The 17625-nt window shown below is 38.3% G+C and overlaps 3 protein-coding genes across 5 annotated transcripts in view; all 3 read left to right on the forward strand.

Annotated features, from left to right (window-relative positions):
- Positions 1 to 3386, forward strand: part of LOC127437101 (zinc finger protein 609-like) — a 128478-nt gene extending 125092 nt beyond the window's left edge. For both annotated transcript variants that reach the window (XM_051691771.1, XM_051691772.1), the window contains one exon: positions 48 to 3386. The gene's annotated coding sequence lies outside the window, so the exon portion shown is untranslated. The remainder of the gene's footprint in view (positions 1 to 47) is intronic.
- LOC127437102 (integrin alpha-11-like) overlaps positions 1 to 17625 on the forward strand; it is a 563744-nt gene that overhangs the window by 453232 nt on the left and 92887 nt on the right. The gene's annotated exons all lie outside the window — the stretch shown is intronic.
- The window catches only part of LOC127437129 (GRAM domain-containing protein 2A-like), a 39877-nt gene continuing 30717 nt past the window's right edge, over positions 8466 to 17625 (forward strand). Inside the window, exons 1-2 of one of the 2 annotated variants that reach the window (XM_051691833.1) lie at positions 8466 to 8677; positions 16156 to 16219. The gene's annotated coding sequence lies outside the window, so the exon portion shown is untranslated. The remainder of the gene's footprint in view (positions 8678 to 16155; positions 16220 to 17625) is intronic. The other variant, XM_051691832.1, reaches the window with a different exon arrangement.

Genomic DNA, 17625 nt, shown 5'->3' on the forward strand with positions numbered 1-17625 from the left:
CTTCAAATAAGATTTTCTAATCAGATTTATTCTCATTGCCCCTCTAGAGAGAAGTGACTGGCTGTTTTTCTGCAGACATGTGACTGGTTCACATGAGGACATAGTGTGGAGCTTGTTACGACATCAGATCAATGATGTTCCTGATTTATTTTTGGTTTCCCGGATTTCCCGGCATCTTTGACCACCATCGTCGGAGAAAGAAAGTGGATGCCCAGCCTCGTAATCGTCCAACTCCACCCCACCTCCGCCTGCCTCTGGAAGCGCACGTCCAGGTGCCCACCTCTCTGTGCTGCTGACTACATACTCAGGAGAGAGGAGACACGGCCTGTCTGCAGAGAACCTCATGATGTGCAAGCTCTCTGAAACATGGACCTACAGAGTGTGGGAAATCTCGAATGAACCCGGAAACAAAGACATTCTGGAAGTCACTACATTGTTGTGCTAAAGCGTGGGCCTTTATGGAAAGCATGAAGTGCTACTGTTCTGGACTGCTGCTCTAGAGCCCTGAGGATTACTATGTTGTTTGTTTTTGTTTTTTTTATTGAGAGAAGGATGCCAGCATATTGGCTGTCACTTTTCAGATTTCTACATATACATAATCCCTCGCACTCTGTCTGTGGACTATGCAAGTGGATAAGACTTGATTTCTTCACTCAGATCATTCAGGGCAGTAAACATTTACTATTGCGACACCATCGTGTCCACATTCTTGATCTCTGGTAGACTGAATCATCTGTTTTTTTGTTGTTGTTTTTTAAAGGCATTTGTTTTAAAACGCACTTCCGCCGTCTTCAATGTTAATTTTTCTTATTTTATGTCCTTTTATTGCTTTTCATTTTCAACTGTGGATAATGAACATGTCGCCTAGAGTCATTGGACATTTTGCTGTGCAAGTCAAAAGCAGCAGATTTTTTTTTCTAACCAGGACAAGGAAATGTGTTGTTATTGGTTGGTTCAGCAATGGCCTGTGTTTCACTTCCGTATGGACTTCTGACAGTTGGATTGTCCGGGTTGTGAAGGGAAGATGAGACATCGGCTGCTCTCGGAGATTAAGTGTTCCCATTGGCGACAACTTTGAATTCCAAACTGGACTCAAGGAATTGGAGGTTTTTCTGGCCTGTATTGCAGCATTAACGTTGTACACAGGGCTAGCTGCTCTTCCCAAGCCCAGCTCTTGTGATTTGACAGTCAATTGGGGCACAATATGTTTGTTTGCCAATGGAGTTACCAGACTGTACAGAACTGTGTTTGTCTGGTCACAAACTGAACTCTTTACTCATGGATACATTGATATGCTGCTTGCTAATCTCGTGCTAGACTGCATGAGTGAAGTCCGATGGCAGATCTTCAATGCTTACAGCGATCTGATAACCCCAAGAGAGGCGTAGAGCCAGCAACCACTGTCTGGACTTCAAACTTGGGTCGGCCCGAACTGATCCACAGACTCACCAGACAAGGAAGACTGTGGCTGGAAACATACGCTCTGCCTGCTGCTGTTGGAAATCCAGGATTTAAAAGAGGCTTTCGAACGTTCCCTCACTTTCTTCTGTTTGTCTGCATGGTGTAATTCAGCAGTCGGTAAAAGCATTAACCCAAACAGAGAGCAAAGCGACATGTGCAGGCGTCCTTCCTCTTCTCCCTCACTATGTGCTTTGTATATATTGTACAAAAGGAATTATTTTAAAAAAGGTTGTTGGATGCTATCTGATTTTCTTACTATCTCTTTTTTTTTTTTTTTTTTTTTTTTTTTGGTCTTTTAGCCTTTTTTTCTACCATTGTTGACATATTTTCAACATGTAGCTGGTATAACAGCTTTATATTGGAAGTGTTTTTTTTCTACTTTTTCTACCCCTCCTCTTCAACAGCAAGTCAGTCCCACTCCGCTCTAAACTTTGTAGAAGCACATCTTACTGCGGTTTACTCTTTGTGTTACTGTTTGTAATACCGTCATGGGATTTTTAGTCTGCACCCCTTTCGAATATATAGCCAATGTCAGGAACAAAGACAAAATGGGGAGGAATTTACAACAAGAGTCCGGTGCTATCTGTTGCTGGTTTTTCCAGTTCTTCATTTTGCAGTTATTGTCTGAATATGAAACTCTCAGGAGAGCATATTTAAAATCTGAGCCTTTGAAATCATTTTGGCATGTTCATTGTTCTCAGCTCTATTCTGGAAAACTTGATTATGGAAAGCCACAGGGAAGAATGCATTTTTCAAAATACTAAATAATTTATAGTGAGGAGGCAGCTTTTCCTCCCATGTTAAACATGACAATTTGTTTTCCGCCTTTTTGTGCGATGACTAAGTATAGTCTGTAGTGAACAGCACCAATTCATTGCCCTTATTTAACCTACAAATCAGCAAAGGAACACAGGAAATCAGCAAATATTTAATATCTGTAGGGTGGGTTCTTTTCTCCTTTGTTAAGAATGCTAATTTCAAGCCTCCCCTTGTCTGTTTTGAACTAAAACTTATGTAAATGAGGCCTCATGTGTGCACAATTCTAGTTTTATTTTGTTGCAGGAAAGGCTCAGGCCAGAACCATTTTTTTTTTTTTTTTGTATCCTTTCAAAGTGGCGATGGAAAACGTAACATGTTATATGCTTATTTAGGTCCTGTTTTCGCTACCTAAACTCAAAACGCAAACAATAACAATTCTAACAGATTGTACTGCAGCACTGGTCTCGGCGACAAAAGGCAACATCTCGCCGCGCAGTACATGCTAATAAGAGTGTCAGCATTTTTATATAGAGTAATAACCTCACTTTTAATTGTTCTGTCTTTGCTTGTTTAGCCAGTAAACCTGTGCTGTCTGGTGACTTGATTCATAATTGTTGAGGGAAAAAAGCGCTTGATTGTTTTAATTTATTTTTTGAGGGTTCTTTTTTGTTGATGATGATGATGTTGTTTTTTAGTAAGTTTTCACCTCATAGAAAGATGAAGCAACCGGTTTTAACAGTTCACACCTTTGTTCATATTTGTCTCAGACGGTGCTAATATAGCCTGCCCTGGGTGATCCTCATGGGAAGAGATGAGAGATTTCTCTTTTTATTTTCTATTTTCCAATCTAATTAGGCCCCTCCCTTAATCCGTCCCACTACTCATGCCCCGCCCACCCCAAATCAGCAGAGAGCAGCGGCTTGGTGTCTGTCATCGGTACTTGAAAGAAAGATGTTTACACCAGTTCATTTGTGTTTGGATGCATTTCTCTTTGTAAAGCATCACTCGCTCTTTCCTTGCCTACTTCACTGTCTCGCTGCCTCTGTCTCACTCTCTCTTCCTAGGGATCTCTTATGTAAAGTGTAAATTGCTACATTTTTTTATACAATACTGTAACTTGCCTTTGTACATTTAGGCAGAAAATAAATCTTTTTATGAGACAATCACACCTGTTATTCTGTGTCTTACCTGTTTGAAAGAGTTGCATGTGTATAGTGAAATCTGTCAATGCAATCTGTCTGCATGAGTGGGTGGGAGTTGCTTTCAACTGTACTATAAAACAATTCAGGCCAATGAAAGTTTGATCAAACCCCTAGTGGTTCCTGATGGAACTACAGGGGGTCCATGAGATTGTAATAGAAATGCAAAAGCATAATTGAATTAAATATAACAGTATAATAAAAAATAAAAGAAATCGTGTATGAATTTGATTACATTTAATCTAATTTAATGAAATGCGTTGTGGCAATGTTAAGGCACTTGCTTAGAATTGAAGAGTACCTGAGGAAAGGGATCAGTTCCATTTTCTTAATCCACACCTATTTTATATTTAATGTACTGTACCCTTGCACACATCTCCGAGATGTCTGTTTTAGATATTTGCATCTGTAAAGCATCACATTCTAATTAACATCTGCTAAAGATCTTAAAAAGATCAGATTTACCAACATTCTAAATCATAAACGTCTCAAAGACGTCTGCTGAATGTCTTATTGACATCCAAGAGGAAAAGTCTTATAGATGTATTGCAGATGACCAAACAACGTAAAAAATACATCTTCCAGATGTAAACACACATCAAATTGACCTCTGGGAGATGTATGTGTGCTATCAGTATTTGAGTAATTTGTAGTAGCACACTTTCACCTGAAAAGGGCTGTACTTTATCCTGCAGTTAAGAAATCGAATGTGTCCTTTTGCTAAAGCTGCCATAGTTTTAAATAGTGGTTCATGGCCAGAAAATGAGTTCTTGGGCATATTTTTGCGCCACCAAATAATAAACCTGTGTACTATTATGTATGAATGTATGTGTACAATTTTTGTGCAATGTAAAGCAAATTATCTTCTATTTTCAACTGTGTGATGGATATAAAGGCTTGGAATATTAGCGAGATATTTTCTGATAAGCGAAACCAGTGTAAATATGTTGTATGAATGAAGTACCTCAACCGTTTTGTCTTCAAGATGAGAAAAGACGTCGGTTCTTCTCTTCCTGATAGCTCATTTAGAAACTTTATGGCTGTAAAAGAAACGAAACTTATCAATATGTGTAAACGTACTTTTTTTCCACTCTTCTGAGACTAGCCACGTATCATTAAAAATGGGAAACGACATCTGCTTAACGCCTTGAGGCTTCCTGCCCTTGAGGTACTTTTTGGCGCGCTTTCCCCCCAAGCCTCGACCCATCAGGTGACCATGGCGGGAATGAAAGCCGCGCGTGCTTGAGGATTCTGCAGTTGCCATGGAGACCCCGCGTGAGTGCTGGAGAATCAATCTTGCGGGAAAGAAAAAACAACATGCATTCATTGGTGTGACTTGAAAATAGGTCCACATGTGCCATAATATTTCAAACTCTTAAAAGCACATTTTAAACAAGCCGTGTAAATTCATTTAGTATTGAAGACCACCAGCCTAAAAGATTGTGTGAGGGGGGCTTGCGGTGTACTTGATGTATTTGGTCCCTTATTATGCGAAGCACGTGCACGATTAGAATTCCAGTCGCGAGCTCTTTCACCGTCCCTGTGAGCGCGTGGTGTGCGAAACACAAACAGCCCACTGTATACATCCAACAGAAGCCGTTCTGCATTTAAAAAGAGTGTGTTCTGTTTATAATGCCCCTTCAAGAAAAATAAATGGCATTAATAAGACTTGAGAAAATTGCATTCTCTCACAAAAAAAGGGTACAGTGATGGTATCGAATGGTAATATCATGGTACCATGGTAATGAATGATAACCATGTTCATTTACCATGCTATTTATGTGGCATATACTGGTACTTCTATGCAGGGGCGTAGCAGTCATTTTAAAAGTGTGGGGGGGATGGGGGCGGCTGTCAGTAGGTGGCTCTCACAGACCCAACACTTACAGTGCAGTATTAATATATTACAGTATATTTTAATATATAAGCATTAAATTAATATATACATTTTATTTACTTTTAATATTTGTAGTATTTTAAAGATTCAAGTATTGCAATATAATTGTGAAATTAAATGCCAAAATAAAGGGCATCTTGTGGAGCACTTGCTTCAGTTTAACACATGACAATAAAAGACTGAGCACAAGTTGGTCCTGAATAAATTATGATAATTGTGCATGTGCACAATTTTATTTGTTACTCTGAGCTTTAATGTATCCAAGTGGCTCGAGTGTTTTGACCATGTTCACCAAAATTCATTCAGATCCATTTAATGATTCAGTGATCATTTCTGGTGATGCCAGAAGGTGGTGACAAATGAGTGTCTTGTGTGAAATGAGTTAGTCACTGAATCAACGATCAAAAGAACATTTTAATCCTTTAATATGTGTATGTCTACAGACCTACAAACAGACTTTTGTGGAGGTTTTATGCATTACAAGAACAAAGCAAATCTATAATTTCCCTACAGTTTGTGAGCTGCTGAGCATGACTTTTATCAATAGACAACAATAATAGTCTTCTAATAATTATAATTGAGTTTCAATAACGTCTGTACGTTTTCATGTATAAAAAAGCGTGTCTACATATCTGTTGACTTCAGTAAAATGCATAAGTGTTCTAAGAACACAGCAGATTGTCGACTGCACATCAACATAGAGGTAAAAAAACAGCAGCTGATATTAAAAATAGCTTTACATATTTAACACAGATCTAGTAATCTGCTTAAATTGGCAAAACAACCGATCAAACTATTACCTCACATACATAATGTAAAATCATAACTTAATGAAGACTCATGCGCTGATATAAACTCCACTTACAATGTGTCTTTAAAAGAAGTCCTTTTTTTTTTCTGCAGTGCATTTCACGTAATGCTGCCAATCAAGAACGATATGCCGATAAATAACTCTTGTTTGTGTGTTCCTCATCTTTAGATTATTCATTTAGATCAACATCAATGCCGATAAAAAAAACATGAATAAATGAGTATTGTTGAAAGCAACTTTGTAGAAATGAACTGACTGACGGCCTATTACGTAAGGGATATTTCGGCTCATGAAACTCACCTGTGATTGGCTGGATGGTCGCTCAATCAGCCCAAAGTAACAAAACGCAAAGAATACTGTATACATATCTACCATTTGGACTCAATATGGGTTTAGCTTGGAAAAATGCAGGGGACATAAATCACCTTTTACACGTCCCCCGCTGCTGCTACGCCCCTGCTTCTATGGTACATGTCCAAAATACATGGTAGTGCCATTTTTGTTAAAGTTACTACAATAAAACTAGTTACTTGGTACCAGGACTGGTACTAAGATATGATCTTTGAGGGGGCATTTTGAACTTAAGTGTGGGAAAGTGGTTGTTTCTTCATTGTACCAGGAAGGTGATGTCAGAAGTTTCTTGGGGGGGCACAAAGAAAATCTTGGGGGGCAATGCGTACAATATTTGCCCCCCAGAACACATACATCTCTGTGATGACCATTTAAGAGCAATTCATCTGTAAAGCATCAAATTCTAATTAACATCTGCTAAAAATCTTAAAAAGATCAGATTTACAAACATTCTAAATCATAAACATCTCAAAGACGTCTGCTGAACGTCTTATAGACAACAGAGAGGAAAAGTCTTATAGATGTATTGCAGAAGACCAAACAACATAAAAAATACATCTTCCATCTCAAAGACGTCTGCTGAATGTCTTAGACATCAGTTAGGAAATGTCTTTTAGACGTATTGCAGATGAGCAAATAACCTAATAAAATATGTCTTCTAAATGTAAACACACACATCAAATAGAAGTCTGGGTGATGTAGGTGTGCTATCAGGGAATCAATAGACAAAGTTGCAGAAACATAACAAACACAGCACTATTTTAGTTTAAGTTTTACACAGTTTTATACAAAAAGTGAAAATATTGTGTACCCTGATAGCACACGTATGTCTCCGAGATGTCTGTTTTAGATCTTTTGATCTGGAAAGCATCACAATCTAATAAACATCTGCTAAACATCTTTAAAAGATCAGATTTATGGGCATTCCAAATCATAAACATCTCAAAGACATCTGCTGAATGTCTAATAGACATCTGAGTGGAAACGGATACAATATGTCTCATAGACGTATTGCAGATGAGCAAACAATGTAAAATAGATGTCTTCCAGATCTAAACATACACATCTAATAGACGTCTGGGAGATGTACGTGTGCTATCAGGGAGACGTCTATTTCATGTGTGTGTTTACATCTGGAAGATGTCTATTTTATATTGTTTGCTCATCTGCAATACGTCTATAAGACATTTCCTCTCTGATGTCTTTAAGACATTCAGCAGACGTCTTTGAGATGTTTATGATTTAGAATGATTGTAAATCTGATCTTTTTAAGATCTTTAGCAGATGTTAATTAGAATGTGATGCTTTCCAGATGAAAAGCTCTAAAACAGATATCTCAGAGATGTACATGTGCTGAACATCTTTAAAAGATCAGATTTACAATCACTCCAAATCATAAACGTCTCAAAGACATCTGCTGAATGTCTAATAGACATCTGAGTGGAAACGGATACAATATGTCTCATAGACGTATTGCAGATGAGCAAACAATGTAAAATAGATGTCTTCCAGATCTAAACATACACATCTAATAGACGTCTGTTTGATGTGTGTGTTTACATCTGGAAGACGTCTAAAAGATGTTTCCTCTTGGATGTCAAATAGACGTTCAGCAGACGTCTTTGAGATGTTTATGATTTAGAATGATTGTAAATCTTATTTTTTTAAGATCTTTAGCAGATGTTTTTTTTTTTTATTATTATTATTATTATGTTGAACATCTATTCAGCATTTTATTTCAGTAAGTGCATTATACTGTATTTATTACATTAGGTATTACATTTTTGTTTACATGATTATTGTATTTATTGTGTATTTCATAAGTGCTGATGACCTACAGATGAGGACAAAAATACCAGCAGCACCCTAGAAGAAATTGAATGTGTGAGGAAGTGCTGTTACACAAGGGGTTCTCATGTCCACCCGTTCACGTCGACTTTGTCTGTGACACCGGGGGGAGGCGGAGTTAACGGGACAAACCACGCCCCCTCTGCGACTCTACGGCAGAGCAACAAGTCGCAACCGGTCCGCTGGATTTCCCGTTGCTTGAGACACGATTGAGCCATAAAGGAGCAAATTACTTTCGGATTTCCTGCTGTTTATATGCGATAATCATATCTGACTATCCACATTGACATTGATGGAGAAGTATATCAGCTGTATTTGTTATGAAATGACGGACTGGAGTTCTCTTTGAAGGTAAGCGACGGATGCATTCATGCATCATTATTGGATACATTATTGGATTTTAGTGATGGAAACCAGATTTTCAGAATTCTAAAGAGATTTTAAAATATACATTTTCGATATGCTGACCGGTATTTAGTCGCGAACACTCTTTGCCACGTTTGCAGTGTTTTCATTACAATACGAGCTCAGTTCAGTCCTTACAGAAGAACATCTGTGTAACACTTTATAACAACCTTTATTAATATGAATAAGTCATGAACAATCATTAGTGTAGGCTATATAATGCTTAACAGATCAGGCATTTAAATATGATGAGCCAAATGTAATCAAATGCATTTAAACTTACTGTTTATGAACATTAACGAGCCTTTAAACATTATATAATGTTTGTGATCACACTTTATTTACAAGTGATTACTGAATAATACTAATGAGCTATCTATTTACTGTGTAATTGTAATTAGGGAGTTGCTTATACTTGTACATATTGTAATACTGTAGTTATTAATAATAGAAATATCTAATGTGTAACAGACACTGTAAAATAGTGTTTTAATGCTTGTAAACTTATTATAAAGTGTTATCTAAATTGTACATATACTAGTTACTTGATACATTCTTACTGATCAACAGTGTTGGGTGTAATGCATTATTAAGTAATTATTTACTGTAATTCGTTGAAAAAAAAAGTAAAGGATTACTTTAAAATTTTCTGTAATTTAATTACAGTTACTTCTGATTTAATTGCCTTAAATACAGAACAATTCTATATAAAACAATAGTGAATTTAAAATCGATAATGTTATAATGTATCTTTTCTAATTTAACGCTGCCACTTTAAATTCTTTGGCCAGTTCATGAATAATTAATTTGATTTTATATGATGTATTTGAAAGAATTAAAAGAACAGTTTCATGTCTATCCTTGTTTTTTTCATCTGATCGAGGTTGATCAGGGTTTCAGAAAGTAATTAGTCATAAGTAATGCAATTACTTTTCAGACAGAGTAATTAGTAATCTAATTACACTGTAGAAGATGTAATTAATAGTCAGTAATTAATTACTTTTTTAGAGTAACTTACACAACACTGCTGATCACACTGAGTAAAAATAATAATAAAAAAACGATTTGTTGGCACAACAACCTTAACGTATCAAAACAAATAGCTTCTACTCAGAAATGTACATATTTTTTAACATTTTTAGCTTTACTTAATTTTCATTAATGTGTACAAAATATCAATTTTAAGATGAACTTAGAGAGTAACATAAAGAATAGGCTAATCGTGAACTCCTTAAACTACTTTAGCTTTAACAAATCCATAAAATTAAGATTTTAAGTACTACTAACTCAAACAATCAAGTACAGAACTGAAGTGGTGCTTGAATAATTTCATGTTTGTCTCCACAGGATCCTGTTCAATCCATGTAATTTTTCCTTGCGTATGTGAATATGCAAATTGCCTGAACTTTTATTATTTTCTTTTGAGCAAAGTAAATTAATTAGAAACAGTGATATACATGTTAATTTGAAAAAAAAAGCTTGCCATTAGTTGCTAAGTGTAATTCGTGTGACATGCACGAAAGTAAATAAAGTTAAATGAATGATACTTTTGTGTATCTCTAGTAAACGGTTTTCAAGTTGTGCTGAATCAAAATGACCATAAGTTGAATTTACTTAAAAAGCATGATGCAAAAATGCTACTTATATATTTTAAGTAAATCCAACATAAAAAAAAATATATATTTCAGACTAGGGCTTGTTTTTACTTTTAAATATTATTAAGGCGGCATTAGCTATTATAACTGGTTGGTAAGTTATTTGAAAACCCAGAACATACACGACATTTAACGGCAGTTGTATTTTCATTGTTGTGTTTGCTTAAAAATACTGAACTAAATAAGGCCAAAGATACATTTAGTTAAATGCGTTTTCAGGTTGTCTTTGGAAGGGTTAAACAGCCACAGAGTAACTTAAGGAGAGTTGCAGAAAGTAATTTAATGCGTTGCTCCTCTTTTTTGTAGAAAGTGTGTGTGTGTGTTTCTGTGTTTGTGTGTGTGTGTGTGTGAGTGTGCGCTTGTGTGTTTGTGTGTGTGTGTGTTTGTGTGTGTGTGCTTGTGTTTGTGTGTGTTTCTGTGTGTGCTTGTGTGTGTGTGTGCGCATGTGTGTGTGTGTGTGTGTGTGTGTGCGCTTGTGTGTTTGTGTGTGTGTTTGTGTGTGTTTCTGTGTGTGCTTGTGTGTGTGTGTGCGCGCTTGTGTGTGTGAGTGTGCGCTTGTGTGTGTGTGTGTGTGTGTGAGTGTGTGTTTGTGTGTGTGTGCTTGAGTGTGTGTGTGTGCTTGAGTGTGTGTGTGCGCTTGTGTGCGTGTGCGCTTGTGTGTGTGTGCTTGAGTGTGTGTGTTTCTGAGTTGTCTACAGCCATATTAACTGGACTCTCCTGCAATGATATTCCTCTATACGCTTAAAAACACACCTTGCCCTATGTGTTTGTCTTTGGATAAGTTACACAACCTTGGACAGAAAAAATGCAGACTGTCCATTTTTCCTATGACGTGGATACCGGAAAAGAGGGTTTTCCAGTGCTGTTGACAATTGTTGACCTCTGGCACTTATTTCAAGAGCTTAAACATGTAAATACACACCCCATTTGAGTATTGTGTATGCTATTAGTGTCTATTATTAAAAAATGAATTAAACAGGAGTAGTGCTCAGAATATGATCTGATGTGTGGTAATGTGATCGCTGTGTACACATAGCGTTTGAAATGAATGACTGATTATCTTGTTGCAGTGACAGTGGAATATGTGGTTTTGTGGTCGCTTTGGCTTCTTTTACTGCTGGAATGAGAAATCAGACAGTAATGCTTTGGCTCCTATTTCAAAAGCAAAAATCATGCATGTTTTTGTTGGGAAAGATATGTGATCCACCTTCATGCACATGTAACCAGTCCTGCTTGAACTTCTCAGAGCGGGATTCGAACCGGCATAAACCTCACTCCCCTGGCCTCAAGAGGCGCACTAGCGACTGACGCTAGAGGCTGTAGCCTTAAGCGTCCTTGTTAGCACGCCCACCTCCTATGCCGGCTGACGCCAGTTGGATTCCGTTCGGAGCGGGTCGAGCAGGACCAGTTACTGTGGTGCCTTGTGTAACGGGAGCCAGCTGGTACGTGATAGCTGTTTGGTATGCGTTAACTTCACTCCCCTGGTCTCAAGAGGCGCACTAGTGACTGACACTTAGGGCTGTAGCCTCCTCCGCCTCCATGCCTGCTGATACCGGTTTGAATCCCGCTCGGAGCGGGTCGAGCAGGACCGGTTACACACACGCATACACATGCATGCTAAAAAAACAGATATATTTGTAGATGCTAAGATGCGCTCAAAACAGAACTGAGGATCCAAATGTGAAACAGAAAATTGGTAATTTTTATATTTGGAAATGTTGCATTTTGAGTCAGATTCAAACTTACGCTGTCTACACGAGTACCACTCCTCAATGTGTCGGAACGTGCACTAACTGCTAAACCACAACTCTGATGAGAGTCAAATGTTTGAACTTTAGATAACAAACCTTAACAAATATCACAAAATCCAAAATGTACCAGTTTGATATACTGAATTGGATTTAGCAAGTTTTGCGAATCTTGCCAATTTTGTGCATTGCGCTCAATTTTGCAAACTTCGCGAATTTGCTAAAATATTGTCTGGGCTTTGACAGGAGGTTATGAAGAACTAAGGTGCAACGCTATACTATTTAGTTTTGCTTCCAGGGCTTGGTTGTGCGCTGTCGATTCAGGCGCAGTATTTATACCCCAGGTGTGGCTGGCTTACATGCATCATGCATCTGTGGCTTTTCCAGACAAGAATACATGCATCTTCTGTGAGTAATGCACGGGTGTGATATCGTATCAATCTGTGTTTACGTCCTTTCCACCTTTAGGCATTGCTGTATGTATAGGCCTATGTGATTTCACATTCAATCATGTCATTTATTAATAGCTGACTGTTAGTCATTGTAAGCCTGGTGTGTAGACGTAGGTTGAGCTGTCACTTTCTAATGCAGAGAGAGGTGTGGAATGTGTTGGGAGTGGATATTTCCTTATATTTGCATTATTTCCAGTTCATGCTTCCTTGTGGGTCTCCGCCAGTTTGTGCGTTTTGACAAGTCACTGTTAAGTGCAAAAAAGATCTATGCCTTCACTTTTTATTAGTGGCATTTGCTTAGTCAAGCATCACTATTACTGTTGCTCATAAGTGATATAAACAAACCCCTAACTGCCTGTCACCACAAAGCTTTCACTTTCAAGAACATCTGAATTTGAATAAAGCTAGGAAGAGGTCAGATTTGGGTCAGCAGGAAGCTGGTCACTCTACAGGTATGGCACCTTGACTGCCTATGGCATTTATAGGTGCACTCAGTAATGTTTTACTCCTCAAGAAATGAATCGCAATTTAGAAACGTATGTATAAAATAATGATCACTCAGATGAGATGAGGACTCATATCAGTAACCTTATAAAAGCTGTTTCATTCTACACGGAGAGGGTCCCCCCATGGAGGCCGCCATGTTAAGATCACATGACCAGCCGAATACTCCTTGTTTAATAGCAGTAACTGCCATGTTAATGGATACTTTCACTGAAAGATTAACGTAATCATGGCTAACTGTGAATAGTGAATAGTGCTGACTTACGTGATTTTTGGAGCTTCAAAATTTTGGTCACCATTCACTTGCATTGTGTGGACTAACAGAGCTGAAATATTCTTCTAAAAATCTTCATTTGTGTTCAGCAGAAGAAAGAAAGTCACACATCTGGGATGGTATAAGGGTGACTAAATGATGAGAGAATTTGAATTGTTGTTTGAATTATTCCTTTAAAGCTCGATGTGGCCCCTGTACCAGACAACTGCTCTACCGCCTCTATTGTGCGGGACATGACGCGCCAATGTAAATTACGGTATGTGTGCTGCATTTTTAAATTGCAGCATCGAGTTTTTATTATAAAGGGGCATGACTTTCGCAACTCAGTACTCAATACTCACTACTCATGAGTACTTTTAAATGAGCTACTCTTTTACTCTTACTTGAATAGTTTTTAGGACAGGTACTTTTACTCTACTCAAACTACATTTTTTAAGAAGGAACAGTACTTTTAATTAAGTATTATTTTTCAGTACTCTTTCCACCCCTGCAGTTTTCCAGCACCATCTTCTCTCTGACCTGGTTTTACCAGCGCTCTAATCTTCCACTGTGCCTGTAGATTTTCCCAGGGGCTCTGTGTGTATTTGAGTGTGTGTGTGTGTGTGTGTGTGTGTGTGTGTGTGTGTTTGTTCACAGCTTGGATGAGCTCCAGGAAAATAATCACTTTCCCCTCCACACAAAGTATTGTTTGGAATAAGAGATCTATCTATCTATCTATCTATCTATCTAGCTATCTATCTATCTGTCTGTCTGTCTCTCTGTCTGTCTGTCCGTCTACATGTCTGTCTGTCTGTCCATCTGCTTGTCTGTCTGTATCTGTCCATCTACATGTCTGTCTGTCTGTCTGTCTATATCTGTCCATATACATGTCTGTCTGTCTGTCTTTTGGTCTTTTAGTCAATCTGTCAGTCTGTTTGTCTCTTGGTCTGTCTGTCTTTTGGTCTGTCTGTCTGTCTTTTGATATTTTAGTCTATCTGTCTGTCTGACTTTCAGTCTGTCTTTCTGTCTGTCTTTTAGGCTGTCTGTCTGTCTTTCGGTCTGTCTGTCTGTCTTTCGGTCTGTCTGTCTGTCTGTCTGCCTTTCAGTCTCTGTCTTTCTGTCTGTCTGTCTTTTGGTCTTTTAGTCTGTCTGTATGTCTCTCGGTCTGTCTGTCTGTCTTTCGGTCTGTCTGACTTTTGGTCTTATGCTATCTGTCTGTCTGTATGTCTCTCGGTCTGTCTGTCTTTTGGTCTTTTAGTCTATCTGTCGGTCTGTTTGTCTCTTGGTCTGTCTGTCTGTAAGTCTCTCAGTCTTTCTGTCTGTCTTTTGGTCTCTGTCTTTCAGTCTGTCTGTCTTTCGGTCTGTCTGTCTGTCTTTTAGTCTTTCGGTCTCTGTCTTTCTGTCTGTCTGACTTTTGGTCTTTTAGTCTGTCTGTCTGTATGTATGTCTCTCGGTCTGTCTTTCGGTCTCTGACTTTCAGTCTGTCTGTCTTTCGGTCTGTCTGACTTTTGGTCTTTTATGCTATCTGTCTGTCTGTATGTCTCTCGGTCTGTCTGTCTTTTGGTCTTTTAGTCTATTTGTCGGTCTGTTTGTCCCCTGGTATGTCTGTCTTTTGATCTTTTAGTCTCTCTGTCTGTCTGTCTTTCGGTCCCTTTCTTTCAGTCTGTCTCTCTGTCTGTCTGTCTTTTGGTATTTTAGTCTGTCTGTCGGTCTGTTTGTCTCTTGGTCTGTCTGTCTTTGGGTCTGTCTGTCTGTAAGTCTCTCGGTCTGTCTGTCTGTCTTTCGGTCTCTGTCTTTCAGTCTGTCTGTCTTTCGGTCTGTCTGTCTGTCTTTTAGTCTTTCGGTCTCTGTCTTTCTGTCTGTCTGACTTTTGGTCTTTTAGTCTGTCTGTCTGTATGTATGTCTCTCGGTCTGTCTTTCGGTCTCTGACTTTCAGTCTGTCTGTCTTTCGGTCTGTCTTTCTTTTGGTCTTTAATGCCATCTGTCTGTCTGTATGTCTCTTGGTCGGTCTGTCTGTCTTTCGGTCTGTCTGTCTGTCTTTTGGTCTTTTAGGCTGTCTGTCTGTCTCTATGTCTCGGTCTGTCTGTCTGTCGGTCTGTCAAATACGGTGGCCTGTGGCATCCTTTGCTATATTGCGCTCAGAATCAGACCACAAATTGTGCTCAGCAGTGATTTTGTGGGAGTGCAAAAACGGCTGTATTATCCGCAATACATTCTTAGTGAATCTAAAGTGGATTACAAAAAAACAGGTATAAAAGTGATGTTTTGTTCTATTTTGTTTCTTCTGCTGTCTAAAGTTGTCATATCTTTTAAACGATAGCCTATCGGTTTCATCTCTAGGTAACTGGTAAAATTGACAGACACTAATAATGTGAACTGGGAGCAACAGTACCAAACAATGGTACCAAACACCCTCATGGCTGTCAGGGTGTTTCTTCAGCACTGTGGACTTCTAGAAAGTGAAGTCTTGTTAAAATGTTTTTCACACTCTCACTAGTTGATTTAATTTGTCTCTTAACAATGTCCAACAGTGTGTGTTCATGCATCACAGGAGATTTACAGTCATTTCCAGCACATTTCAAATTCTGTATAGTGTTTAACAGAATTATGTGCCACATTTTCAGGAGCGCAGAAAGATGAAATCAATTAGGCCTAGTATTTCATTATTCCTCTAGACCAGCTGAGTCCTTTTCAAGCATTCATGTCAGACATATCAGTGTTTTTGGTCAGTCACACCTCTATATTTAGTGCTTGTTATGGGCTTGTTCTCTCACACACGTCTCTCAATTCTCTTTCTCACTCTCTCTTACAGATGGCATTTGGTTGGCGAGCTATGTTTAGCGTCTGATCTCAGAGATCTGTGTGTGTGTGGCGAGGTGAGCTGTTATCACTTGCTCGAGTGTTTAAACGCTGCCAGCTCTTCCTACAACCTCAAAAGAGAAAGTATGAGGCCTTCACCTGCTTCCTGTGACACTTTACATCAAAAGTGCATTTTACATTTTGAAGGAATAGTCTACTCAACCCATATGTTGTTCCAAACCGAAATTACTTTTGTTTCTTCCGAGGAACACAAATGGAGATGTTAGGCAGAATGAACGTTGCTCTTTTAAATACAACTAAAGTGCATGGTGGTTTATACTGTTACAGGAATATTTTGGGTTCAATACAAGTTAAGTTCAATAATGTGGATAACCACAAAAATGTATTTCACGGTTCCAGTGAGACACTTACAATGGAAGTCAATGGGGCCAATTTTTAGAGGGTTTAAAGTCAGAAATGTGAAGCTTATAATTTTATAAAAGAACATACATTAATTCTGTTAAAACGCATGCATTATTTGAGCTGTAAAATTATTTAAATTGTCATTTTAGGGTTGTAGCGATTATGGCATTATGTTGTCATGGTAACAAAGTTGTAAAATGTCTATCTTTCCACAGATGTGGTTAGTAAGTGATTTTATCACAGTAAAATCATGTTAACACACATATTGTTTATGTCTTCTATCTATACTTTTGAAACAGTGAGTATTTTAGTCAAACAGGTTTGGATCAACATTTTTGGGTGAACTGTCCCTTTAAGACCTCTGTTACCATCAGGAAATTTATCTCTGGTGTTTTGAATTGGACAAAAGCTCTTTTTAAAGGAAGCGTTGCATATCAGATGTCACTGAATTCCAAGAGATTTGCTTATTGACAGTTGCACACATTCCACTTCAACAGAACATTCGACTGAAATTTCAGGAAGGGATATTTTAGGATTATCAGATCTGTTGAACTTTAGTAAATGTCAGACCGTCCACTCGATCGGAGCATTATTTTTTGACAGTCTTTTGCATTTGTACCGCTGTAAGGCCCTCTCCAGGGATCATGTGGCTCTCTGGTGACATGACAGGAGGAATATTCCACTGTTGATATTATTTGTTGGGAAGGTTTTGATTCGATGGATGACTCATTCTCACATGCACATGATTTGACTAATGCGATTTGCCACATTTGACTTGTTTACCTGTGACTGGTTTTGCCGTGGCCGCTCTGAGCTGGTCACAATAAACCAATTCACTTCTCTAGGTCAGTCGTTCAGTCTTGAATTTGAAATGTTGTTTTGGATTGCATGGTTTCTCTTGGATTATTTAAAGAGAAAAGTTAAGGACGTACATGAATCTGCAGTCTAAAATTGTTTCTTTGCTAGTTTGCTAAAACCTAGTGAGCTGCCTACCTACACAGCATTTTAAGGTATCATAAGCGTGTCTACCGTGCACTTCACGCCAGGAGCGCCGTCTATG

The sequence above is a fragment of the Myxocyprinus asiaticus genome, chromosome 48 (assembly GCF_019703515.2).
Source record: "Myxocyprinus asiaticus isolate MX2 ecotype Aquarium Trade chromosome 48, UBuf_Myxa_2, whole genome shotgun sequence".
NCBI lineage: Eukaryota > Metazoa > Chordata > Actinopteri > Cypriniformes > Catostomidae > Myxocyprinus > Myxocyprinus asiaticus.